This window comes from Triturus cristatus, chromosome 5_2 (genome assembly GCF_964204655.1).
Source record: "Triturus cristatus chromosome 5_2, aTriCri1.1, whole genome shotgun sequence".
In the NCBI taxonomy this organism is placed as follows: Eukaryota; Metazoa; Chordata; class Amphibia; order Caudata; family Salamandridae; genus Triturus; species Triturus cristatus.
This window is the reverse complement of record NC_140588.1, coordinates 39,615,777-39,643,216: the sequence shown is the minus strand read 5'-3', so window position 1 is coordinate 39,643,216 and position 27,440 is coordinate 39,615,777. Positions and strand designations below refer to the sequence as shown.

Genomic DNA, 27,440 nt, shown 5'->3' with positions numbered 1-27,440 from the left:
TTGGTCGAACACAAAAAAAAAAAACCCCAAGAGAAAAAAAAAAAAACAGCCCTCCAAAAAACCCCTCCCCCGAACTCCACCTCCCTCCCCCTCCCTGGCTCCGCGTCTTCCCTGGGGCCCCGCCGAATTTTAATGCCCATCTCCCTCCAGAATCTCTGCGATACGCAACAGTCTCAGATATCGGGGACACGTGACTTCCCTAAATTCAGGGCTTCCATAACTCCCCGTATTTGTCCCCTTCTCCTGCCATGGTTAGTGCTAAGTTTTCCATTCCCAGGACATACCACAAACGGTGCAACCATCCCGTGAAGGTCGGTAATTGGGGTGTATGCCAGTGTGTGAGTATGTTTTGTATAGCAGACCCCAGCGCGATGGCCATCAGCCTGCCTCTACGTGAACGCAATGGATGGGTCAGGGGGTTGGGCAGTCCTAAAATTACATACGCTGGGAAGCGCGGTATCTCCGTCTCAAAGTGGTTGTCCACTTCATCCAGCACCTGCTTCCAGTAAGATTGGAGATGTGTGCAGTCCCACAGTACGTGAGTTAGACTGCCTACTTGGCCACAACCCCTCCAGCACGTCACCTCCCGAGAGTGGTCCATCGCATGTAAGCGCTCCGGAGTGTAATACCAGTATGTCACAATCTTCGTGAGAGTCTCCGTGAGCCCCATGTGGTATGCAGAATGGCGCGCCCTGTAATAGATGCCCTCCCATTCTTTGACTCCGTGTTCTTCCCAGTTCTCTTTCCCACCAGTTTCTGCTAGAGTTATATGAGTGTTTGTATTTGACCTGCAACTGTTTATAGAGATCGGAAACGAGATGTTTGTCTGATGTGCGTGTGATAAGCCATCGCTCATAGGGGAAGAGGCGCCTCTCTGCCCCGGAGCGAACCTGTGACTGTAGCGCCCAGTGTCTCACTTGCATATATCGCAACCTCTCTGTCTCCAGCAGCCCAAAATCTCTCTGCATCTGGACGAACGAGTGTACCCCCTCCCCGTAAACATGACACAGGGACCGACAACCCGCTGCCCTCCAGCTCGCAAAGGCCGCATCCTCTAGTCCAGGGGTGAAGTCGGGGTTGCCTATCAACGGGGTAAGCGGAGACGGGAACGATGTGAGTTCATGTGTGAGATTAGTGGCGTCCCAAACTTCAAGAGGGACCCGCGTAATATAGGAGGCATACAGGTTAGGAGGCCGGTGTACTTTGCGTAAGAAAGGAATGTCCTGCAAAGGTCGCGCTGCTACCGCCTGATCTTGAAATAGCCAATGTTTCTCAGATTCCCATCTGCTCCACTCCACTAGATATCTCAGTTGGGCTGCTTGAAAGTAGAGCCCCAGGTCTGGCACCCCAAGTCCACCCGCTTCCGGTGCTAATACCACCAGCGCCCGCCGCATTTGCGGCTTCCGCCCGTTCCAGATAAACCGGGACAGATCCGACTGCATCGCTCGAATCCATCCTACTGGTGGACGGAGCGGTATAGTGCGAAAGAGGTAGAGAATCTGTGGGAGAATGGTCATCTTAACCGCTGCAACCCTACCCAACCGACGAGAGGGGCTAGTGCCGCCATCTGTCGAGTTCCCGGCGGACCCTGTCACGTAACAGTGTATAGTTCGTATGAACCACTTTATGGCGCGATGGGGCCAATTGAATCCCTAGATACGGTATCGTGTCCGCCGCCCAACGGATGGGGAGCCGGGTTTGCAAATGATTTCGGGTGGGCCGCGATAACGATAAGTCTAGGGCAAAGGATTTCCCTGCGTTCACCTTGAACCCGGCAGCCTGCGCGAAAACCTCCAATTCCGCCCAGCACGCTGGGAGAGCGGACCTCGGATCAGATAATGATATTAATACGTCATCCGCGTATAAACTGATTGTATGGACGAAGCCCCCGAACCGTATTCCTGTGATCTCTGGGTTTTGTCGCAGCCTCTGAGCCAGGGGTTCCATGTAAAGGGCAAAGAAGAGGGGGGAGAACGGACACCCCTGACTCGTGCCCCTCTCAATGTGGAATCGAGAGGATGTGTAGCCATTCACTCTGACGTTAGCTGTGGGGAATCCATAACAGTTAAGGATATGCGTGCGGAATCGGTCGCCTATTCCTGCCTTCTCCAGGACCTGTTCCAGAAATGGCCAATGTACTTAGTCGAACGCCTTTACGGCGTCGATGGCCAGCATCATAAATTCCCCCGGGACCCGAGTAGCCTTTTCAATAAGATGTAAAATCCGCTTCGTATTGTCTGTCGTTTGCCGCTCAGGGATGAAGCCCGCCTGGTCCGGGTCTGTGAGGCCTGGCATATGGGGGCTGAGGCGGGCTGCCAGTATCCCCGTATATAGTTTAAGGTCTATGTTAAGGAGTGATATCGGGCAGTAAGATCCACATTGTGAGCCATCTTTCCCTGGTTTGGGAATTACTGCTATCAAAGCCTCCAAGAGGTCGCCTGGGATAGCTCCCTGAGTAGCAAAGGAATTGAACAGCCGAGTAAGGATCGGGGCCAACAGGGAACAACATTTCTTATAAAAGACAGCTGGAAAGCCGTCTGGACCAGGGGCCTTTCCCAGTCTGAGACGAGAAATGGCAGACACTACCTCCTCCGTTTGAATGCTTCTATCTAGATGTTCGGCCTGCGCCGGGGACAGAGCCGGTAGTGCGACGGAGTCTAGGAAAGCCATCCCATCAGAGCGGGCCAACGGGGCCTCCGCGTACAAAGTCGCATACAAATCTCGGAATGCCTCTGCGATATCCCCGTCCTCCGTTGCTTCCGTGCCATCTTCCCGAGAGATCAACTTAACCCCCTGTCTCTGATGAACCTCTCTGAGCTTATGGGCCAAAAGACGCCCACATCTGTCCCCACCCGCATAGTAGGCATGTCGCAGCCTCAATGCCGCAAACTCTGCCCTGTCTTGGTCGAGTGCCGCTAACTGTTGGCGAACCACTTTGAGTTGCCGCCATAATCTCGGGGCTCCCGTCCGCTGGTGCATCCGTTCCAGTTCCCGGACCTGTTGTGTAAGCTCTTCCCGTTTGCATCCGGGCTCCCTATTGTCCGCCGCCGAGATCAAAATGAACTCCCCTCTAGGGACAGCCTTCAGCGCTGCCCATTGCAGGTGTAGTGTCTGTGTTGTCATTATGTGTGAGATAATCATGAATATTGCGCCGGATGCGTTGAACCACCTCTTTGCGGTGCAGGAGAGCGTCTCTAAGACGCCACACTCTGGAGGGACGCATGTGGGCGGGAGGGTGAAAGTCGCAGTCACCGGAGCATGATCCGATAAAGACGTCACCCCTATGTCAGCTGCTGTCGAGAGCGCCCGTGCCGAAGCAGATACTAAGAAATGGTCTAGTATGGCGTAGGCCTTATGCGCATTAGAATAAAAGGAGTATTCCCTGTCGCGAGGATGCATGGTGCGCCATAGGTCGCATAGCCCCAAGTCCTGCGAGCGCGCAAGCCCCTCCGCAGAAACGGCCCCGGCTTGATGAGAGCGCTGGCTAGATCTATCCTGAGCATTATCGAACACCAAATTGAGGTCCCCCCCAAGAATTACATTGCGATCAGGTGTAGTCGTGGCCTCTGAGTGCAGAATGTAAGAATCGCTCAGATCCCTCATTCGGGGCGTATATAGAGCTAATAGTAAACGGCAAACCCCCGAGAGCAAAGCAATAAGTCAATAGGTGCCCCCTGATCTCAGCAACCTTATGCAGGACCTCCCCCCGAAACCGCTGTGCCACTAGAATCGCCACCCCTGCTGTTTTAGTAGACCCGGAGGAGTAGAGCTGGGTGGGAAACCGCCTAGACCTAAGGCGATGGCAATCCCGCGCTAATAAGTGGGTTTCCTGCAAGAGGCAAAGATCTGCGTGGAAATTTTCTAAGTATGATAGGACAGCCCTACGTTTAACTGGGTTGTTAAGACCCCGGACATTCAGGGTCAGTACCTTAAGCGTGGTGGGTGGCATGATGTGTGTCACATGGGGGACGCTGCAACTGTAAAGCATCGTGTATTGCGGCTCCGGAATATCCGGTGTGTAAACGAATCAGGGACACGGGGGCGCAGGGGGTCGCCCCAGCCCTAAAGGAAAGATGGACGCGGAGCCCTAACTCCCCTCCCTCACCCACCCCAACAGGCCCCGTCAAAAAAAACAAAATACCATAATAACTGGAAACATATAGTCCATCACTCGTCTGTGATTGGTGAAGAGTCATTGGGATGTGTTCACCAACAGTGGAAGGAAGCCCCCCTCCCGCCAAAGGTCTGGATATGAGAAAAAAGCTCTCTCAGGTACCGTGCGTGTCCGAGTCAGCCAATATTAGAACCAGAAAGATCCGTGGACACAGCTTCCAACGCCGATAGTCGGCCTTTCGTAATCTCCGCAGCTGGAGGTTTCTTGAGACGGCGTCTGCAACCCTGTTGACGCCATCGAGGCCCAGCGTTCTCTGCTCCAGACGCGGAGGCCCCCTCACCTCCCTCTTCCTCCGGGAGGGTCACCCCCAGCAGTTTGCTGGCTTCAGACAGAGAAAGCAATTGGTATAGCTTGTCATCTTTATGAAACACCAAGCGGAAGGGGTGACCCCAGCTGTAGGGAATGTTAGTGTGCTGGAGGGGTGTCGTGATGGGTTTGAATAGGACCCTTTTTTGTAGCGTGAGAGCGGATAAGTCCTGGTACAGCACCGGTTTGTGATCACGAAACTGTAAGGGGTGCAGACGACGTGCTTTTTGCATTATCAACTCCTTAGTGCAGTAGTCCTGCACGCACACTAGAATGTCCGACGGAGGGGCCGACGGCGCTCTAGGGGGACCCCCTCTATGCGCCCGATCTATCTCCAAGTTCGTGTCCAGAGGTCGTTCTAGGATGTGGTTGAATAGCTCGCTCACATAAGTGAAAAGATCCTTCGAGGTGTCGTCTGCTTTCACTCCCCTGATTCGGATGTTATGTCGACGGGAGCGATTCTCGAGGTCCTCAAGGTGGACCTGAAGATCCACCTGTTGATCGTGCAGTCTAATGATCTCCTGCTGCAGATTCGCTATTTCCTCATCCCTCCCATCGCTCTTGCCCTCCAGATCCGCAACCCTTTCACCAATGCCATCCATGTCGCGGCGGATCTCTTTGAGCTCAGCCGTGAACTCTTGCCTGAAGGTTTGGATATCGTCCCGCAGTGCGGCAAATATCGACTCCAGGAAGGCCATGGTGATGGGCTCAGAACCCCCAGCCTCCGGCTTCCCCCTTCCCGGCCCTCCGGAGTCCGCCGTCGCAGCCATTTGACCAGCCGGGGACTTGGAGAACATATTCTTGATAGTTTTGTCCTGCCGTTTCCTGGAGGTGGACATAGCGCGTCCCACGGGACCCAGTGCGTGTCGTGCAGAGACCCTGTCTCTTTCCCACCAGCCACCGTCGGGGGACAGGACCCGGTTGATTCCTGGAAGGGAGCTCAAGGCCCAAACGCTCTGTCTCCGCACAAAGCTGTTCCAATGTTCTCAGCCCCTTGTGGCGCTCCTGCCCCCGGACCCCATAGAGGTGCTGTATTTCTGGAGGCTCCTCTGCCCCGCTCGATCAGCCTGTGATTCCAGGCCGCCTCCACTACGCCAATGCGAGCGTCAGTCTTCGCGTCCCCCTCTGCAAGCTGCTTCTGCCCTTGTATTGTCGCTAGGTACGTTGCCCGCCCAACAAGCTCCCAGCTCACCAGTCTGCGCTCTCCGTTGCGCTGCGGGGGTCCAGTGCTGCACCACAAACCCGGAGGTCCACCGAACCGCGGAGTCCCGACTGTCAGAAGCCCTGCGCTAGGCTCGGTCCGGTCCCAGATGCACGCGCTGTTACCGGGGAGGGAGGGAGAGCAGAGCACGCGACAGGCCTCCGGAGTCCACCGCCCCACTCCCGGCCCGGTTTACCGAAACAGCGGGGTCCTCTCGGGCACCGCCCGCCCTGCGCCTCTCCGTGTCTTGCTGCGTCGTGGCCAGTGCCGCAGACCACGTCTGACCCCAGCTGTGAGGGCCAACCTCTACACCTCAGTCTCAGTGAGCCGCCGACCGCAAGCCCTAGGCCCCCAGAGTCCCCGCGCCGACTGCCACCAGGCCCCAGATGAGGGCACCGCCACTGGGCTGGGTGGGGGGAAGCGCACAACGAGCCCCCACACACCGTTGACCCCGCTCTGACGCCTCTCTCACCAGGTATGCGTCTCTCCCCACGCTGCTTGTCTGCGTAGCCTTCCGCGCTCCCCTCCGCCTCTTCTACTTCCTCGGCGCGGGGGGGGCGCGCGACTCCCGGCCCCGCAGTCCCTCGTCAATACACCGGAGCCAGGCCCAGGCCCTGCAGTCCTCAATGAGCCTTCCGATGCTTGCCCCAGTTCCGCTCCTAGCCATTCAAAATGGCGGGCCGGACCCAGCTCGGTCGTGGCACCGCGTCGCAGGCTCCCGGGGACTCCCGCTCCTCTCCAGACACCACTCCTGGGGGCCCCCGGCGCTCACCTTCCGCCCCAGGCTCAAGGGTCACCGTCGCGGCCCCCACCGGCCGTCGATGCTCTCGCCGGCTCTGGCCTCTCCGGCGCGGCCCCAGCAGCGCCGCACGCCGCTTCCTGTCTCTCGCGGCAACAGCAGCCCTCGGCCGCCGAACTTTACCCAGCTGTCGATATTTAGGGTCACGGGTCTCTGGGGGACGCAGTCCAGGCACCGTCGGTGCTATTGACGGCCAGGCGACCGGTGCTGTATCCAACCCTCGTGGGAGCTCCGGAGCAGGACGGCTGCTCCCTCCGCCATCTTGGTTCTGCCCCCAGTCCATCTTTTAAAACTAAATGTCGCACCACTCTTTTTCACGAAGAATACAGTTAATTCGCTTTGTTAACAGCTCAAAATATGCGCTGGGGATTTTTATTGCTCGTCCAACCAACACAGTTCTACTTTCGAAAAACCTGAATTGGGCTTATCTGAATCAGCCAATTATTCTATTTTTTCAAAACTGAAACGTGAGAAATCAGCTGGAGAGCCAGGAGACTGGTAGCCCAACGACGTATGCAAAACCGAATTAAACATATCTTTGGAAAGTCACTGTGGCACTTGAGTATGTGCCTTATAAAATTTGAGCCCACATTTTTTAAAACAGAGTAACGAGATGTTCTTAAAAATTTTATTAAAATGAGTAATGAAAAATAGATCACCGGTTGAAATTGCAGTGCATGTTTAATGTAGACAATTCTGACTGTGGCAGGAAGGAAATGTCCGTGAGCGTGTTATGGCAAGGCACCCCGAGGATTGCAGACTTCATGAAATTGACTGTGCAAAGTTGTAGTGTGTCTTGCTGGGTCGGACTGGCCTATAGGGCAACCAGGGAGTGCCCGATGGACTAGTCTCACTTTTATTTTAGTTCTCGGGCCTATTTTCTTTCCCAGTCTGGCACTGATGTCTTGTGTTACACATGGGAAAGAGAAGTGTGGTAGTGTACTCCTTGTGATTCCTAGCTCCAGTACATTCACCCTGGTAAACCATACATTGCCAAGTTCTAGAATCTGTCGGTGACTTTTTGTGTATTCTCTTGTTTTCTAAACTCATCTGAATGAAAATCCAGAAGCCATTGTAACATCATTATGAAAGCTTCATTCACTCAAATTTCTAATGCTGATTTAATCTTTTACTTTGTCCACTTCCAGACAAAAAGGGTAAAATAATTGGTGAATTAATTTGGTTATTGTTGTAGCAAGATACAACTCACACTTGACTATCACTCCGAAGTTTTTTTTCAGAAAAAGCATTCCATAAAAACATATTACAATATTAAGCAAGTCCTCCGTTGTTTGATAACATAAAACCTGATCATTTACTGTTCATCATTTTAAATATACAGAATCTTAAGAACAAAATTCATCATGCCAAACTTGAATTAAGCTACCATAATAATTGCTAATAAGGCAATCTGCTATACAGGTGAAGTGCTTCCCCTGCGCCAAATTAAAATAGTTCTCAGTAATGTTTAGAACTAATATTTACATCTCTAATAAAGCAATCATTCCTCGACACGAATACGACTCTAAAAATCATTTTGTGAACTGAATGCAAAAAGCTAAAATTTTTAGATACATTACAACCACCTTTTGGTATGTTTATGGTTACCATTGGGCTTTATCCCCCCCCCCCCCCCCCCCATATTAGTACATCAGTTAGAACCGATCACTTAGTAACAGCTAGATTATAAAAATTAAAGTGCAGATGCTTTCAGTGCACCGTTGAAATGTAACTATGCAATATCACTGAAATGCATCTGTGTGATCATAAAGATTTAATGACTTTTCAATAACACCTTCAGGGGTATGATAAAATGTTAATGTTAGGCCCCTCTTCCTCCACAGGTACCCTACTGCAAATTGCTGCTCAAATGAATTACTATATGCGGGATGTATCACTTTTTAAGGCCCTAATGGCATCTAAATATTCCCTGATGCCTAAATTGAAGCATAAAGGACGAATCCATTTCTTTCTAGGGCTTGCATATATAGGACCGAAGAACAGAACATGTGCCACGCTTTGTTTAACATGCAAGTGGCCCAAGGTGCAATGTCCAGAGTCACCATAATTATATTTTCATTCCTTTGTATGGGACCTAATTTCTAAGGTGTATCAAAACGTTATATCAAGTGTTTTGGCCAACTGGGGTTGTATGTTATCCATAAATACTTCGTAATGTGGTATGGGTTTAATGCTCAATCATTGCGCTTAGGATCTCCTTCATCTCGAGCTTCGGTGTAAATTAACGGTCACATATTTCTAGTAAATCAATTTCAATCGCTTTTTGGAAAGTACAGTCAAAGATTGAGGGTCTGTCCAAAAAGATCGTAAACCTAATTAAATAAAGCAAGTATTCAACATGCCGGAAGCACTGGAAACTGGTGGTCTTGTTTAACTCCAATAGCTCCCTCATGCTTTCCCTATATAGGGCGAACTCATGCACAGTCCAAATTCTCACCCTATGGAATAGAGGTCCCAGAGCTGCCACTTGCTCTAATCTCTTAAGAGCTACACCCTGAAACAGAGGGATGAGAGGAGTTCTTTTAGGGAGGTATAACAAGGACCTTATAAAATCATTCTCACACAAAGTCGACTTTTCAATATTATCTACTCCTCATAGTTCGGCTCCATATAAGGTATCTGCCTGGGCCTTTGACTTACAAACTTCAGTAGCCGGGGAGATGGCTCTAGATGACGTTGCCAGCTGCTTTTTGAATATTGCCATAGCACTATGTAAAAGAACGGCTTCACGATTTTGGATATGTGTGGTTCACACCAGCTTGCAGTCAAGCGTTATGCCAAAATACTTAAAATTAGGTACACATTCTAGTCTTTTCAGTTGCAACCCTATACTCCCTCTACACCTCCTATGAGGTGCAATCACCGTATATTTGGTCTTATTGACATTCATTTCTAGTCCCTTAGCTTCACAATCAGCGTTAAAGTTGTCCAGTAGCATCTGCAATCCGTTCGGGGTTGGGGACAATAGAAGGATTTCATCTGCAAATAACAGTGCAGGCACTAGAGCCCCTTCTAACTTGGGGAGTCATGTTTCCACTCCTGCAGAGCTTTTATTACGCCATTTACATAAAGTGAAAAGAGTGCAGGCGCGGGCACTCAGCCTTGTCTCTCTCCCCTACATATTGGGATACAATCAGTAAGTTCACCCTGGGGGCCCCAGTGAATCTGGGCGTAATTCCCTTGATGCAATCTTTTTATCTGAGTCACAACATCTTCAGGCACTCCTTGCGTCTTAAGGGAAGCCTATAGTGAGCCCTTTGGACAAGGTCAAATGCCACCCCCAGGTGAACAAATGCAATGTATGGATGGCCTTCCCTCAATTTTATTTACTTCCACATAATGGAAATAAGCCTGGACACCTGGTCTATGTACCTGTGACCTAAAGCCGGCCTGATATGGTCACATGATCTTACTTTCCCCTATCCACTCAGTAAGTTTGTTTAAAATCACTCTAGCATATACCTTTTGGAGGGTTTCCAGGAGACGTTATGGTCTATAATTGTCTGGGTTGTGGCAATTCCCTTTTTAAAAATAAGGGTTATCTGTTTTTTTTTTTTTTTTCCGGTACCAGGAACCGGGGCTTCCGTGGCTTCAAAATTACATAGCAAGTTGACATATGGGGCCCATATCAATACATTATGCCCCAGTAAATCCCCCCTAATTTATTCTGGAGCCAGAGCCTTACTAAGTTTAATAGACTCTGTCCAGCTTGGTCTCTTACATAGTAAATATGGTTGCATTGCATTGCCTTGCCACTAATTAAACGACTACTATGTGATTTAGATGGAGGTTGGAGAGGTGCGTCATCATAATTAATGACTTGAGAGTAGAGATTATAGCAGTGTTCAACCCAATTGCTTGGATTTAAAAAGCAGTCAATCTGTTTATAGGAGTCCATACTCCCATGGGCTTTGAGTTTCCAGAATGTTGTAGTATCGACCGTCTTTGATGCCTCAATCAGATCTATTCAATTGGAATCATCCTAGTTCCATTGTGCTAGTGCTACTGCTCTCTTATATTGTACTCTAGCTGCTTAGACATCCAAAAAAGATATAGATTTTATGGCCATAACTAATGCCCTTTTGCCCATTCGGTAATCGTTAATGTACCAGGGGTTTCTCAGGATATTTTTTTAATCACACGCACCAGACTTTTAAAAGATGCTTTAGTTAGATGCGGTTTCCAGAGCTTTTGATAAGCATTTCAAAAAAGCTTTACAACTGAAATGTAACTCACTGAGGTTCTCCTCTGAGATTAATAAACCTGTTTTGAAGAATCAACTGATCTTGACTACTTTTGATATGCAACCATACTTAGCTAACGTATATAATCCATGCCATAGATATGTTCTGACACGCTTTAGGTTGGATATCTTTCCCCACCTAACCAGTTTTCCTACCACCAACAACTGGCTGCATGAACCAGTGAAATGCCCACCTGACAAAGTATCTATGCATCCTTTTTTTTCTGTAAATCTTACTCCGATTTGAGGAATTGTTTTATCAAGCCTCTGTTAAAACCGCTTGGTTTTGTGCAGTGTCGGCCAGCTGTTATCTATATGCAATCCCTTCCGAGTCTGTATACATGTGCTGTATTGACACGTTGTTATTGGCTGTTATTTAGGTGAAGTAAGCTGCTGTGGAAATGTTATTGTTAGTAGGAAGATGCTTCCGTCTGTTTTTATCTATATGTTTTTATCTTTTATTTTAGTTTTTAATTCAGATTTTTTTATATTTTTGTAGCTTTTATGATTCACATTGTGATTTTGAATAAAGCTTATTTGAATTGATAGATGCGGTTTTAGATTTTTAACTAGGGTCTTGTGAATATCTGCTATGGGAATGTCAGATAGAGGAAGGTCAGCGAATGGAGTCAGAACGTTAGAATGAACATTATAGTTCTCAATTAGAGTGACTGTATTGCCTAGTATCATTGGCCCTTGATGTATTTGCGTTCATTTCCAGCAGTTGGCATTACAGTAAGGAGATCAGCGAACAGGCTCGACTCCTCAATGAGAAGTCTTGATATTGTTAGATGTAAAGGGAGATGATCACTATCAAATCTAGGATCTATCTTGAAATCTATTATTTTATATTTTATCCCATAAGGAAGCATCAATCAATATATAATAATGTGAGACCTGTTTTTGCCTCTCTTAAATGTATGTAAACCTGAGTTGTTGGATTTAGACCTGCCATTGCAGCCCCACAGGCCCTGTGCTACATTTAAAAGGTTTACCTGCATGGCGGCCACAGTCCATGGAACATTGGGACTGCTATCAAGAGTCGGTATACCCAGTGTTACGTTCTCCTTTATGACCAGATCAAAGCCACATATAGGCTCATACCTGATATTACCCCCCCTCTCCCCCCCCCCTCCCCCCCATATCTAAACCTTCATGTTTATGATGTTTAGGAAATTATCCAGTAACCCTATTGTAGGAGATTCCATATTTTTCTGCCTCAAGCTAATGTAAATATTAAAGAAATACAATGGAGGCCCGTTCTAAGCCGTAAATTACTAGGGGAATCTATTCTTAGAACGTCAATACAGGCGTTCAGCTATTATTTTTACCCCTGACGACCTACCACTAGAAGGAAGCATGGCCTTTGCATGAAATGTTTTATAGCCTGGTTTATAAGGTGGATGTTTTAACCAGGTTTCCTGTAACGTCCAGATATGGAACTGATCAATATAATCCTGCACTTTGGATCAATGAGTTTGTGCCTTAAGCCCACAATGTTCCAAGAGAGTCGATGTAGAAAGTCACTAGGTTGTTTATTATCTTGTATAAAAGGAAGAGTAACATTTCTTGCATTCGTATGGTTGCTTAGTTGAGTGTCTTCAGGACACTGAATTACCATTCTTAATTGTACTTTGATAATGGGACATGCTATAGGTACAGGTAGATTAGAATAAGCATTAATTAAAGTTTCTACATGCTGTGAAGGCATCTCTTGCTTGACCAGTTCATGGGTGCGTTGGATATGCTAGATGATGTTAAGATTTTCCCAATTTGCCTTTGGTCTTGCTGGGTACTTGAAGTGGGTAATTTAGTTAAAACTAAATTGGCCAGTGACCTCAGCTTTATAGAAATCAATCTGTCCACCTCGTCTTGGGCTCTGAGGAAAAGTCTAACATTATCAAATTCTCCAATGTCACTAGTGATTCGCTCTGCTTTTATTATATCGGAGTGCACTAACGACAAAATTGGCATTAATGCCTGATCCAGTGAATGCTTTTGTTTTATAATGATTCACCATCCTCCCTTGTGTTCAGTGTTTATTTGGGCACACTTGTCATAAACACTTATATGTGTGTGTGGGTGTTTTTTAATTATGTTCATTAGGTCATCGAGAGAAGTTGAATTAATAGACCTTTGTACAAGAAAAAGGTTGGTAAAAGGCTCTCTCAGTATTTCCCGTAGAGCACAGAGCCTGGAAAGATCGTTGGAGTTGTCCTATTTTAGCCATGTAATCCATGTCGATCTCACCACTGTTTTTCTGGCCTCTCAGTCCCAACCCATCGAGATCTGGGAAGCTCTAGGAATGAGTGCAGGTTTCAATACACCCTGTCTTTGAATCTTATCAGTATTGTTATGTAGTTCAGCAATTGCTGTAGAATTTGCCTGGAGACTACTACTCAATCCCACCTGCTGGCCTTCAAAATGTAGTTTCAGAGGTTTGGCTTACCCTTTTAAGTCTTTTAGCTTTTTTGTAAGTGCATCGATGTTTACACCCACCCTCATAGTCAGATATCCCTGAATTCTGTTTGTCGGATTGCCAGCTCCATCATATGGTCTGATACGCTCCGGCGATGTCAAAAGAGAGTGATGGTTTGTACAAGGAATGGAAGAATTAACTTCAACTACTTTGGGAGGCTCAGGAGATGGATGTCAAGGGAGACTAACTATTTGTACAGGCGATGGAAGGATTATTTTCAACTGCTTCAGTGGGAGTTGGTCGAACCAGATTCGTCATTTCGTTAAATTTAGACACTATTGCCTGAGTTGTATAGAAAAATGATTGCCTCTGAGTCTCGGTTGGAAGAAGTCCTCCACCCTGCCCCTTGACTTGAGAACCGAGGGCGGATTTAGTTTTAGTTAGGGATTGTTGCTTATCATTGTGTTTCTTATAATGCAGTGTGATTTTGGGATTACGCACGTCTGTTTGTCTCGTCACTTAGCATAGTCTCAACCTTTTCAATTAGGTTGTCAGTCTCTAGTATGGTACAACTGTCCCCAGCATTCTTTCTAATTTTGTGAGTTTTACCCATTTCCTAATGGTACCTCTGATGCCATGCGCTTTAACATTTTCACAAGTTGGTTAAGACTGGATTAAATTCACACATTTTTCTTGCTTAAAACTCAAAGTATTACACGATAAGGGAAAAATGTTGTTGCTCTAGTTCTCAGTTTCAGCTTACAACTAACAAAGGAAATTTGCAATTTACATAAAACGTGCGAGCAGTACTAATAGACCGTGAGGAGGGCCCCTACTAGATAGAAAATCACTTTTTGATTGATTTCATGGTTATCTAGAATAAGGGAGCCCAGACCAAAATGCTAAAATTCAATCCGTAGTAAGCACTCGCAAAGTGAAGTATGATGTTAGATTGCTAAAAAGTAAAAAAAAAAAACGTGACGCCATTAGAACAGTAACATAAATAAATGGTATTCTGAAATATCAATGAAGAATGTAAATGAGTCAAGAAAGAAAGTGTTCATAAGTACTCAAATAATATAAGAATATACTAATGGGGGGTTGTTACAAGGCCAACGGCATTATATGACAAGTTACAGTTGATAATATTGTACTTACAAAGATAAAAATATGTGTCTGTGTCCCGCACAGCGGGGATGATGATGGAGCTATATAACGCAGTGGAGGTTCTCGCTTCTCCTCCACCTCCATTTGGTGCTGCTGCCGCCTCTCATGTGCTAAAAATTCTGGGATTTGGAGTCCCCCCAACAAAGGTGTCTGTGTCCCACTTGACTATAATAAAAAAAACTTTACTATACCGTTATATATCCATTCAATTAAAAAATGTATTGTTGATTATTAAAAATTCTCACAATTACATCATTAAAGCATGATGGAATGGTAAATTTACAACAGGTAGTGCAGTCCTATCAAAATAAATAACTGAGAAAGAAAGGAAACACAGTTGCATGTCATGTGAGAGTACAGGAAAACTCTACTAGCTTCCAGGTCGTTATAAAAAAAATGTGTAAAGTGCATGTAAATATCCAGCCTACTTTGTTTGTCTAACAAAATTACAACCATCACAATCAGCAAAATGTTTAATCTTTATCAAAGCTAAATGTCGCGACTCAATCAGTAATCTTTCACGTTCATGCAGCTGAGTAGAACTACGGAACCATCTTGCACAGCAATGATATTTCGGTAAAAATGGCAGCTGCTTCAGAAGGAAATCGAAATCCACCACCTGTAAAAGTCCATATTAATTCTCCCACTGCTCTCCTCCTCCTGTTAATTATTCTTCTAAATCTTTGTTGTATCATGTTTTATTTTCTCAACGTTACCTTTCTTTCCTCGAGCATTAATCTTCATATAACAAGTGTTTTTAGCACACTTAAAATGCCACTCCTGCAGTGTGTGATGCAGCACAAGCAAATTAACACGAGGATAATATACAAGTGAAAAATGAATGAAATAGTCTAGAAAAGGGAGTTTTGCACAATGTCTAACACTGTAGGCGTATTGTCATAGTCCGACCACCAGTCGATGCCAAGTGCTGTTACAGCCCTCCACTCTACTCAACATTGACCAACTGAAGGCGAGCAGGATTCAGTTATAGGCAGGTCTGTGAATAGTAATGGTCCTGAAAACAGTTTCAGGTCTTGAATGGTGACAGTAAAACATATGAAGCAGGAGGCACACCTGCACATTCCAGGAGCTCTGTTTTGCACCCACTAAAATTTCCTCACCGATCCATTGGGAAGCATAGCCAGAGACTCTAGTCCAGAGCCAGCAGGGATATGATGCACCACATGGATTAACCAGATATGCAAATATTCCTACTTGACCAAAACAGTAATCTGACAACCTATGATAAAGTGAACCTCTTACACTCCCCCCTTCTCTTGCAATTTATATTCCATCTTGATAGTTTTAAGATTCAACCAGATATTATAAATGCGGGCAAGTAAGACAACATCTGCATGTGTGGTGCTTTCAAGATACACCGGCATGGCATTGGAATTCTGATTAGGTTTCATGTCATGGGTTTTAGTAATCTTTCTTAGCTGACTCACCTTTTATTATTATTAGTCAGATTTGTATAGCGCATGGCGGCCCCAGCGACGGGGCGTCCCAGCGTGACCCCAAACCAAGACAAGCGCCCAGGAGACAGAAACGAGATGTTAATTAAAGAGATGTTAATTGACAGAGCCGGGGAAAAGCCAGGTTTTTATGGCTTTACGAAAAGCCAGGTGCTTCTGAATTACTCTGATGGAGACAGGCAGTGAGTTCCAGAGTTTTGCCACCAGACTTCGAAAAGAACGGCCGCCTGCTCTAGCTTTAGAAACACGGAGAATACAAACCTGGGCACGGCCCGCCGATCTCAATAGGCGTTGCGGAACATAAAACTTGAGCAAGTTAGACAAGCCCACAGGAGCCTGACAGGACAAGATTTTATGCGCCATACAAAGTGCCTTGAACTGGATGCGTTTTTCAACTGGCAGCCAGTGCAACTTGGGGAGCAGATAGGCAACTGAGCTGGACTTCGGGTGTGCTACTAACAGATGAGCTGCAGCATTCTGAACCCTCTGCAGGCGCTTGATACTGGCCTTATTGGCGCCCAAATAAAGGGCGTTTCCATAGTCTAGTCTGGGCAGGATTAAGGCCTGGATTATGGTTTGTCGCACTTTAGGAGGAAAAAAACCCAGCCGTGGTCTTAAACCCCACAAAAGCCCAAAGCACACCCCTGCCACTGCTTTAGATTGAGCTTCAAACGTCAGACCCTGATCGAGCCACACCCCTAAGTTCTTCACAACCTCCTTGGGTAAGGGGGCAGGTTTAAGACACTCTGGCCAGCACTGTTTGGACCATAATTCACGGTCCTTCCCGAACAGTAAGATCTCCGATTTGCTGGCGTTAAGCTGCAAGCAGTTGGCCGCCATCCAGTCGGCTACTGCTAAAAGGTCCTCCTTGAATTTCTCCAGATTGTCGCCACAGTTCTTAGAGAAGGAGATCACCAATTGGGTGTCGTCGGCGTATGACACCAGCGCCAACCCTCTATCTTTTGCTACCGCAGCCAGGGGGCGAACATAGATGTTAAACAAAAGCGGGCTCAAAACTGAGCCCTGCGGTACCCCCTGACGCAGAGCAAACTCCTGTGAATGGAATGGAGGCACAGACACTTGAAAGGACCTCCCCTCTAAGAAGGAGCGTAACCAGCCCAGGGCCCCATCTTTAACACCAATTTCCTGCAGACGAGTTAGTAAAAGTGCATGTGAAATGGTGTCAAACGTGGCACTTAGGTCTAAAAGGACCAAGACCGCTGAGTCACCCCTGTCCAGACTATCCCTGATAGCTTCCGTTACTACCAGTAGTGCGGACTCGGTCCCATGCCGCGCTCGGAAGCCATGCTGAGATGGATCCAGAATGGCATTCTCTTCGATGTACTCGGAGCGGACGGAGTTAATATGAGATTCGGCCACCTTTGCCAAAAAAGGCAACTGAGAGATTGGCTGATAATTCCCTGGTTCCGCGGGATCCAAGGAGGATTTCTTGAGCAGTGGAGTGACTTTGGCATGTTTTCATACCCCGGGAACAACTGCAGATGACGGACAAGTTCACCAAACCCTTATCCCAAGGGGAAATCACGGGGGGAAGCTGACGAAACAAGGCAGGGGTCAGAGGATCTGCCGGAGATCCTGACTTGATTTTCCAGCAAAGTACATCAAATTCATTGGATGATAGAGGTGGAAAGGATAACAAACTGTTACCCACCATTGGGCCAGAGATCTTCAAAGCCCCCACCCCAACGCACAAATCTTCCACCGGCAGATTAAAATAAATCTGCTCAACTTTGTTCACAATGTCGTGAACCAACTCATTACACTGGCGGTTAGAAACGATTGGGGAGGTTACCACTGAACCTGCACTTTTCATACCTTTGAGCAGAGAGAAAATCGACTTAGCCGGATTAGTGCTTGCCAAGATTTTATTGGCCACGTACTCTGCTCGAGTCTTCCGGATGAGTCGATGATACTGCTTAATAGCTGCCCGGTATTCCAACTTTGCTGTGACATCATAGGAACGTCTCCAGACACGTTCGAGCTGCTTACACCCCTTTTTGGCTGACGTTAGTGAATTGTCAAACCACGGGTTAAAAGACCCTCGACTCCTTGCTCCCAGTCTGGCGGGAATAGAAGTATCCAGACCCAATAACACCCAATCATGGAAACGTAAGATTGCTGAATCCATGTCTAGAGGCAACAAAGGTCTATGGCTGGCCAGACAAGCAGAAAATTGTCCCAAGTCCTACACATTGTACTTTGGAATACACAGAACCAACCTTATTATTTATTAGAAATGGGTGTTCCCTGTGCCATCAATAGGATTTCATGGTAACCTGTTTGTTTCTGTTGAAGATTGAAGTGGCCCACTGTAAAACCGTCCTGTACTACAGTCACTGGATTACCTAACCTTCCTCCTGTCAATCATGGAGAAGGAAAGTGAAAGTTTCGAATTCTTTAGAAATATGTTCCGTAAAAAATGGCCCCATAGATGAAGTCTGTTACACTGTCTCAAAAGCAGCTTCATTATGCTTTCTTATTTCTATTCCGAAAGCTGGCTGGATGGCAGGCATCAAAAAGGCCAAAGTCTACATGAAAACTGCTGTGTCTTCAACTATTTTCAAAATATTACCCAGACGGGAAATATTCGAGATTGATCAATAAATGGTCAAGATGTCAATTTTCAAATGTTACGTATGCTGCATGATTTGTCCTAAAGCAATTATAATGAACCTCCTGACCACAAGATTTTGCATGGGAAGATTTGACCAGTATGAACATTAATACAATCGCTGATCCACGAGGCAGATGCAGCAGAGAGTAAGCTGCATGTGATCTTGGTTACCCCAAGATTTAGTCCACCCCACAGTAATCTAAATGAAATTGGAGGTAGAGATCATACGCGTCTAGAAAGGATGTTTTAGTATTTACAGTAAACCATATGATTAATCACCATTAGTAAGGAAGTGCTGAAAATTATGGTGCAACTGGATCTATTTTGCTGCCACACCTTCTGGAGAGTTTAGAAGGATAGTCTCTTGTAAGCTCAATAGGCATAATAGCTGGGCATACTTCTACAACTTTGTTCCCTCATATTGACAATCTTTGGAAACCTGCTACCCAGTGTACTGTCCTGAAACTGCTCCTAAAAGTGATATTACAAATCTTTGTGCAGATGCTTCCAGTCTTGCACGTGTTGGTACCCAGGTATGCCATGTACCGTTTTCTGCCACATGTTAACTTAAACCTTTTTCTCACGCACTCACTAATTCCATACATCTGTCCTCCAAGCCTTTCTTTCAAGTGTGAAGTTTTGTTTCTCCTTCTTTTTTGACCTGGACATCCTATGTCACAACAGTGAGGAGTCTAGCTCTGGATAAACTGCCACAAGCAGTTGTAGCAGATGATTGGGGATGAAACCATCCTTTCCATGTCTCTGCTCTGTGTACAGTCATAAAAGCAAGTTGTTTGAGGAATAAGCTAGAGTACATGTAGAAGAAGGGAGATTCCATACCACTGCAGATGTTGGATTCCTTTTCAGGAAGAGTAGTTAAGATAGGTATGGATGCTTTTGAACTGAGCACACCTTTAGTCATTGAGGAAGCAAAGTTTCATATACAAATGCCATTTCTTTCTGAAAAGGAGGGCACTCTGACTTGTTAATGCCAGCATGTGCTAATTACCCCCAGTAGGATGGAAGCACTGGTCAATACAATGATTTTCCCTGGTACTGTAGGACTCGTTGTGGTCTGATCTATTGTCCGTGATCAGGGAAATATCTCTAGGGGCTTGTGGTCCCCAGGACCTAACCCTTACTTTTTTAGAGGACCTTTTACACTGTGGATTCAAGCCAGACACCCTGTCTGACTATATGGATGCCAGTGTACGAGCAAGCCTGCCTCTCCTCCTGGATAGTGTGGCCGTGACATGTTGCACCAAGTGTATTACATCCTCCCTGGGTGCATTTCAGTAAACCAAGTCTTACCCCACTCTTATCAACTCCTCTGGAGCGTTCTAGTGGAGAGTCAAGCTAACGGCCTCCTTTGGACTCCTTTAAGGTCAGTCATAAATTAACATGGCTCTTAATTTCACCTTCATCTCTCACTCCTCAAGGAGGACTCATGGGAGTTCTCCCCAACAAAATCCGTTCATAGGCGATCCACCACTCGTTACTGGATAGTGTCTGTGCAGAGATCTACAACACCTATACCCTTGTCTGTAAAGGCTGGCTCCTTAAAGAATGTGTCAGACTATTTTTAACACAGACTTGGATCACACAACCGTGAGCTTAAACTAGAGATAGCGATTACTGGTGGGCTGAGGCGTGGATTTGTCATTCTCAGTCCGAGGCTAAGGGTTTAAATCTATTCCCTATGTGTACCAGTGGGGATAATTGTGATTTGTTTTCAGATTGTTGTTACTGCTAGACTTCTCCAGCACCATGGCTTCCATCACTTGCCCTCTGCTTCTATCCATTGACCTGGCCATAGAAGGCTTTGCTGACTAGAACTCCCTTATGTTCCTGGTCCCAGGGGCCTCATCAGATTCTCACATCCTGTTCCACAACTTCTTCCACCTCCCTTGCCACTGCTGGTTTCTGTACCTGCTGCCATTGCCACATGAGGTTGAACTGCTTCATCTGCTTGAGAGGATTGTGCAGATATGTCGCACAGAATATCTGGGTCGCAGTCTCTCAGACCACAGTTTGCTCCTACTGGCATTTCAGCCGACGGAGGAACGGCGCACAATACCAACGTGGAGACTACTTACAGCTGCCCTCCTTTGTGTTTATTTTCGGGCCTCATTGCTGGAACATGTGGAACAGTATTTCGCCACCAACCCTGCAACAGTCTTGAGCCGCTTGGTGGAGTGGGAGGCCTTTAAGGTTGTGGTATGGGAGTATTGCCTGAGCCAAGCAGTGGGATTCTTCTGAGAGCTTGATTGATAACTCGCAAGGCTAGAAGACCTATTGCATAAGCTGGACAACAAGCTGGGCCCCCACCCAGACACCCTTTCGTGGCTACTGAAAAATTGAGAGCAGCACAAGGTAATCCTGTAGCGGCTCAGATGCCACACCTACAAGGATTACGTTAGCCGTGCTCACGAGGAAGAAGGAAGGTCGGGAAAGCTACTGGCTTGGCTCGTCCGCCCTGAAGACATAGAAGCTCCTATCATCCGCCTATTAGCGCCGGGGGCATGTCCCTCTTCTCCCCCCGGCAATATCAACTCAGCATTCCGAAACAGCTACATCTCTCTTTATTGGGCCCTTGAGTTTACCTGTGGAGGTGTTGGAAGGTTTGGGGGGCCCGATAACGGTTCAGTAAATACGCAGTGCCATCAAGGCCATGGTGACTGGGAAATCCCTAGGCCCAGACGGCATTCTTATGGAGATTTACATGATGTTTTCAGGAGTGCTGGCTCCGAGGCTCTAGGAGGTGTATGCCGGGGCGCACGTGGTGGGACAGCTCCAGGTCACAACTAGGGAGGCACTGGTGGTACTGTTGCCCAGGTCCAGCTCCCCAGAGGCAGAGGTCACAAACTTCAGACCGCTCTCCATGCTCAATACAGACTTCAAGATCCTTAGCAAAGTGCTTTCCACCTGGTTGCTGACCCACATGCCAGACCTGATTTACATGGAATAGAATGGGTTTATCCCTACCCGCAATACCTTCCTCAATCTCTGCTTGCTGTGCAATATCATATACAGGAGGGAGTTGGCAGACAACCCACTAGCTTTGGTCATGTTGGTGGACCTGGAGAAGGCCTTTGATATCGTGAGGTGGGACTTCTTGGAGGAGGCCATACTCTGCATGGGGTTGTGTGAGTGATGGATGACGTAGGTATGACTGCTGTACATAAACCTCACTGCAAGGGTCATGATGGAATTTCTGAGACATACGTTGTCTTCTAGGTTGTGAGGCAGGAATGCCCACTTACGACCCTCCTCTTTGCCATTGCGGTTGAGACGCTGGTGGAGTGGTTTTGTGCAGACGGAAGATGTAGGGGAATCACAGTGGGGGTGGGGGTAAGCACATCATCTCCTTAAATGCAGATGTTCTGCTGATTTATCTGCAGAACAGCGAAGTGGATGTTGCCTATGCGCTGTGGCTCCTTGTGGAGTTCGCCTCCTTTTTGGAAGTGCAAGTGAACCGGAGGAAGACGTGCATCTTTCTGGTGGTCCGCGGTGCCCCCCGTCTCACCGGCTGTCCTTCTGATATCCAGTGGGCACCGCACACATTTAAGTACCTAGGCGTTCAGATATTCCGTGAGATGGGGACCTCTTAGGGGAAACCTGGGTAGAGCGATGAGATCGTACAAGTCCTGTGTCCCCTTCTGGAGATCACTCTGGTTGCCAATAATGGCGCACATATCGCTTTCCAAGATGGTCATGCTCCCTTGGTAGCTCTACTACTTCACAAACCTCTCGGTGAGGATCCTGGTGCCATGCTTCAGGCAACTAGACGTTCTCCTGCGGGAACTAATCTGGGATGGGGCCTCCACCGGGTTGACCTCGACACCCTTCGCCACCCCCACTAGAGGGAGGACTGGGAGTCCCGCAGTTTGAGTTGCACTTTGAGGCGGTAGAACTGCGGTGGAGCAACAGGTGGCTGGATGGGGCCGGACTGGCAGAATTTGGGCCGATGGGTTCTGATCCCTAAAGGGATTTTACTAGCTAAGTTGATCAATCCTGCATTGAGGGTCCCTCGGCCGAGTCTCCTACTGACCATGGCATTGAGCTGCTGGCAGCGCTGAGTGAAGCATTTGGGGGGGGGCAGTGTTTGTGCCTCTGATCGCCTGCTGATGGGGTTAACCCTCAAGTACATTCAATACAACTACACACACAGGACATACCCAACACCACATAGGATCAAGGCTATCTATGGGAGCAACACTGGATGCTGACTTCAGTCATATGACATGGGGCTGTGCCTGGCTGCTCTGGTTTTGGGAGGCGGTCTTGATGAGGATTTCCGCAACCCTTGCCCAACCACTCGAATACACAAGAGGTGTGCCTGTTGGGGACCTTTCCTAGATCTTCGGCCAAAAAGGTCAGGAACAGGTTCATTGACCTGGTGCTCATACTGGCAAAGAGTTGCATAGCAGTGGCCTGGAAGAACCCTGGTAGGGCCTATTGTGGAGACCTGGATCAGGGACGTAACCATGTGGGCCCACGTTGAGGAGAGGGCACTGCTGAGGGAGCAAGCATGCATGGTCCACAGGAGACCGATAGCAGACCTGTGGTCGGAGGTGGTAAACGAATGGGAGGTGCCTTTGGCTGCAGGAGACCAAACAAATGATCGGTGAGAAAAGATGGTGGCAACAAACTAGCCCTGACTGACAGACCGGAGAGTAGTGCGAGGATAACCTGGCTGAGTGGGAAATTTGGACGGGAGGCAGTCAATGCCGGGATTGGTGATAGGTGTGGCCGGGCCCCCCTCCACCCCAATCCACTGTGATAGTCCCCTGTAATAGCCTTTCCTAAGGCCTCCTCAGAGTCCTACAACATCCCCCAGACAATAGTTAGAGTTAGATTAAGGTTTGGTTAGTACTTTCACTTTGACATGGCTGTCACTACTCCGGCCCTCATGAAGGCTACATGCAATCATGCGATTAGGCGCTACACCCAAAAAAACCTGTCGCAATTTAGGGGTAACGTCATCCCTATACCAAGGGAGCGTGCTCCCAGGACATACTAGCTGGGCCTGGCTCCATCGAGTGCACATATACAATCTGGAGACCTGCGGCATAACAAAGGCGGGCACAGTCGTCCAGCTGGGGGTGGGGAAATAGAAATGGGCACACAGCAGTGCAGTACCCAACAAAACCAAACAACATTGTTGTATAATCTCACAGTTTGTATATTGTCCCTAAAAGCACATTCTGAATTGTATGCTTCTCAAATACCAATAAAAATAAGTGCATAAAAAAAAGATTTTCTTCACTGCCACGAAGATTATAGCCAGGAAGATTTTGTTATATTTATGAATAGTGATTAACCCAATTCCTTACAGCATCACTTTTGATGGCAGTTTCACCTGGATATTCAGTATGTTCGAAATGCAGGTAGTATACTTTTAAAAAAATTTTTTTTAGAAATGTTCCCATTTTTTGTGAGAAAAAGAACTCTTGTGACCCGCACCCTTTCAAAGAGATCACTAGTACTGGTCCCAGTTTTACCAGTTTTGCCTTATGTAGCTACACAATGTAGTATTTTCAATTGAACCACCCAGAACACTAACCTGATGGGCATTGTTTTTGGACGTGTATATGCTATATCCCAATTTCCCTCATCTAATCCGTTGATGACTGATTTCCATTTGGATTTTAGTGCACCTTTTGTACAATTAGTTGTTCATCAGGTTCCTGTATACCAGGGAAATTGGCGTATTTCGTTAAAGAAGCTGCCAGAACCTTTTATTCCAGTTAGTACTCATCCTGTACCTCTGCCAGGAGTATTTCATTAGGGCATGTTTAGCCTGTAAATATTGAAAGATTTGGGAGTCGGTTAACGAAAATTCCTTGGTGAGCATTTTGTATACTTTGATGCCACCTACACCCCGTATATCTCCTAATTTCGATACTCCAATTATATCCCATTTATGGAAACCAACCAAGCCATGTAGCTCAGACAACAGTACTGATCACAGGAGTGAGCCTCCACAGGTAGCACCCCCTGCAATAATACCTTTCCAGTCTCGGTTCTCTTCCTTGCTTGCACTGTAACTTTGGTGGAGCCAGGTAACAGTCCGGGCACCCCACCCCTCCGTATAAATAACTAACCGGTATCCCCTAACTCCAAGGGCATGTTGTAGGGCTTCTGTTGGGAGGATAATAGCAGTCATTTATTATCACCAACTAGTAATCCAGTTAGTACTTCTGCTGGTCAAGCAGAACTGTGCCTCCATCATAGAATCCCATGCAAAGGGAGAAAAGGACAATTCTCGCTGCATCCCAGTTCCTTATAAGTGTGCAGACCACCCCATCTACTTTAATAAAGTCTATGTCTGTATCCAGAATAGGGCTTTTTGTATAACACGTAGAAACCTAGAAGGCCTGTCATTTTATGAACCATAGCTATAATCATCAGATCAGTGTGACACACCCTCTTTAAATCTCACCGAGTTTGGTATCAGTCAGTCAAATTACTTTATTTAGGCTACCGGGGCCATAAAAGTACAAACTGTATAAAAAAAAGTGTAAAATAAAAGATTTTCTGATAAGACAAGTTGCAAGTTAAAAAGCGAAATCCAATATTGAACAAGTTAACATGGGAAAAATACACACCCCTTTATAATCATAATCACGATTATTAACTGTCTAGGCAGTGCGCACAACTACTGAAAGTAAGGGAAAATACCTTTCTGTCAGTCAATTGGAGAACAGTACAGCGAGGCGTAACCTCAAAAAAAAAAAAAAAAAAAAAAAAAAAAGCCTAGGCAGGGTCAGGTGATAGAGAGGCCAAGGGTCTTGCTGCGGAGCGGAATTTGGAAACTGGAATGTGGCTATTACTGGGCAGGGATCTGACCTAAGAATACGGAGGGCAACCAAGTGGCTGCTTATCCCTAATAGCCTACATAATTGCGGCTAACCAAGTTCGTCAAGGGGAAGCATAACCTGGACACGCAAAAAGAACATGTGGAATACCCTCTTCTGCAGAATTGGAAATTGGACACCTGGTGCCCCTCCGTCCAGCCAAACCTTTGGTACACACTCTAAGGGGTAAGGTGTTATATGCTTGGGTTAGGCCCAAGTAACGAAGCTGCACGTTTTCTTACATTGTCCTAATTTTGCACAATAACATGTCTCCGGTGACCTTTCGAACATATTCACATGCTTGACAATGTTGGATTCGTTTCTCATAAACTACTTCTGGTTACACATCTAGCTTTGCATAACATTACCAACATGCCAAACACCATATAAAAGGCCTTTTTAAGCACAATGTACAAATGTTGTTCTATCTCCATCCATGGGGAAACAGGGCTATCTACATACCCATAAGATTGCTAATCTAAATGTACATCACAAGGATGATTTCTATTATAAATGATGAGCATTTCAAAAGATTGGCAGAGGAGGCCCTTCAGCTGACACCGAGGGTCCCTGCATGCTGAGACTTCACCATGCAACAGTCTGACATCTCCGTGAAGGGGTGTCCAGTTTGTGACCAAGACGGGCTCCTACATTCTTTTCCGCCATGTAATGGGGTCGGATCGTCCCTTGGGGGATTCTTTGATTCACATCTACACACACTCTAGGTACACGCAGAGTAAGGTTTGCATAGTATAATACGCCTGATTACTACCTTATTTTATATGCCTCCATATCTACACTGTGTTGCGTATCAATGGGGAGACCCGAAAATCTACCAGACCCGGGTTAGTAGTTCACTACAAAAAATAATGGTCAGGTAGTATGCAACAATTTTAGATGTACAGAGTCATTCACATCCACAATAACAAGTTTTCAAAAGGTGATAAATCACCGATTTATTGTGCTGTTGTTGTAGATCACAACAGTACTAATCAACTAGTATTTCTTATTTATACAGATATTTACACATTATGGTGCTCAGGATGGAGGAGAAGGGAAAGGAGTGTTTGTGACCATTGTGGGTTTGTGAGGGTAGTGGACATAGACAGAGTGGTGTGACATAGATACATTTCATGTGAGTATCAAGGACCCCCTGGTACTTATAGAATATAATTCCTAGGACAGGGTAATATACAATGCGAAACAAATTCCTAGGCAATCTAAGCATAAATCACAACAATTTAAGTGTGTCAAAGGAGAAATTAATAAAATAAGTGTAACAACAAATTAATACAAAAATACAAAATTTATTAAATAAACAGATGATCAGTATGATACACACTAAGCATCATCATATTATTAGTCAACATCTAGTTGATATGTTCTTCATAGATAAAAAGAGATTGACTGTATTAATTAAAATTGATCCAACAAAATAATACAAATAGCATATTAATAGTTCTTCACAAAAAGGATATAGGTGGCAAATTAATGAATCTTCGCGCGTTTCGGCGTGGAACACGCCTTCGTCAGGAAAAGCCACAGATCTAGTTACTGCACTGCTTGTTGTTTGCTGTACAATAGGTAGACAATGAAGATATTAAACACGGACCTGATATTGTGTGTATAGATCTTCTTATTCTAATTGGTAAAGAATAATACGCACTGATGGCGGTTCACTGTGGGAGGTTATACTCTCCGTAGTGCATTACACCTTATCGGCAGATTCCGAGCTTGCTATAGAACATATCAACTAGATGTTGACTTATAATATGATGATGCTTAGTGTGTATCATACTGATCATCTGTTTATTTAATACATTTTGTATGTTTGTATTAATTTGTTGTTACACTTATTTTATTAATTTCTCCTTTGACACACCTAAATTGTTCTGATTTATGCTTAGATTGCCTAGGAATTTGTTTCGCATTGTGACATAGATACATCACATTAACATTGTAGTAAAAAATCCGGCCTAATCAATAGGTCAGTTGTTCCACATAATATACATAGCTCAATCAGGACACTGTTAGTTTTACACAATTGTCCTAGCTTGTAATTTAATGGATATTTGTCGACGTTTCGACCTCTATAACTAGAACTAGGTGAGTCCAGCCTTCGGTTAGGGTCTTCATCAGG

At 46.3% G+C, this 27,440-nt stretch overlaps 1 protein-coding gene across 1 annotated transcript in view; it reads left to right on the top strand.

The window, feature by feature from the left end:
• Nucleotides 1-27,440, top strand: part of ABITRAM (actin binding transcription modulator) — a 409,780-nt gene that overhangs the window by 154,804 nt on the left and 227,536 nt on the right. The gene's annotated exons all lie outside the window — the stretch shown is intronic.